The sequence below is a fragment of the Lottia gigantea genome, assembly GCF_000327385.1.
Source record: "Lottia gigantea unplaced genomic scaffold LOTGIsca_395, whole genome shotgun sequence".
In the NCBI taxonomy this organism is placed as follows: domain Eukaryota; kingdom Metazoa; phylum Mollusca; class Gastropoda; family Lottiidae; genus Lottia; species Lottia gigantea.
In genome coordinates, this window is record NW_008709361.1 from 11191 (window position 1) to 12462 (window position 1272).

Genomic DNA, 1272 nt, shown 5'->3' on the forward strand with positions numbered 1-1272 from the left:
AAAACGACACTGATAATGCTCACTTGCTTTGTGAAAAATATTGTAGTTGGTCCTAATTTTAAATTACTAATTGATTTTTGTTTTATAATTGCCAGTTAATCAGGCAGAGAAGAGATTTCTGTAGGAGTCAACTAGAGATTCTGGAAAGGAATTGGCTTAGTGGGATGACAACCACAAAGACAGAGTGCCATGATCTGATACAGGATGTTTCTAAAGAATTAAAAATTTCACAAGATAGGTAAGATAGGTAAAAAGTCAAGGTAAGATGTGCTTTCATTCTATTTTGGAAGTAGCCTACCAAAATAAAATCATGATGTAGGCTTACACCTGGGCCACACAACATAAAATTTCAGAGAACGATTGATATGATAAAGCATTAACAGGTGCATTTTGGATGTGAAATGTTTTCAAATACTCAAAACTTTTGGTGTTTATATATAATTAAATCATAATTCCGTTTACACGGTATCACAAAACTTGATTGAATGACAGCAGTCACAAATATCAGGTTTATAATTGCCTAAACAAAAAAATGGAAATCAGTAGAGCTCCTTCAAAGAGGACTTCTTTACCATGGACTTTGATTTTGCTGCCAGCGACGGCATGCTTCGAATGTTTAGGTCTAATCAAGAGTCATACCATCATTATACACTAGCGACGGTGCAGAAAATCCCCATGAAAGACGGCCAAGTTTTTCTGATAGGAAACAGAATGTTTAGGATAACTATTCAGTGTAGTGTGAAAGGCCTCATGCTAACAAGTTGTTTAGACTCTGTCTAAACAATGGTGCCAGTCCTAAGTCCTGTATGGTGCCAGTCCTAAGTTCAGATTCCAGGATGACTGACATGGATTTTCTCACTGGGTACCCACTGGTCAGTGGAGGGCTGGCATGAAAAAGAATTCCAGTCTGTTGAAAGGACTGTTAAACAGATGCTTGTGTCCAATAGGCTAAGCATGTATAACACACCTTCTACAGACAATACTTCAAAACAATAGACTCCTCTCCCGGAATTTGTTTGAGATTTCTATGACTTCTAAGTCTACTAATATAACGTCACAGTAGCCAACATCACTGCAGTTAAATTATAATGGACAACAAAAGTCGCGAATATTGAGTGACAAAGCACACTCTATTGCCATCCCTGTGTTATTGCTGCATCTAATTTGAACAGGATAAGTTTATCTTTGGTGTTGACAGGAAATATAGCTGAATCAATTATATTTGAGCGATGTGAAAGAATGTTCAATACGCCAAGTAATTTATCATGGTAT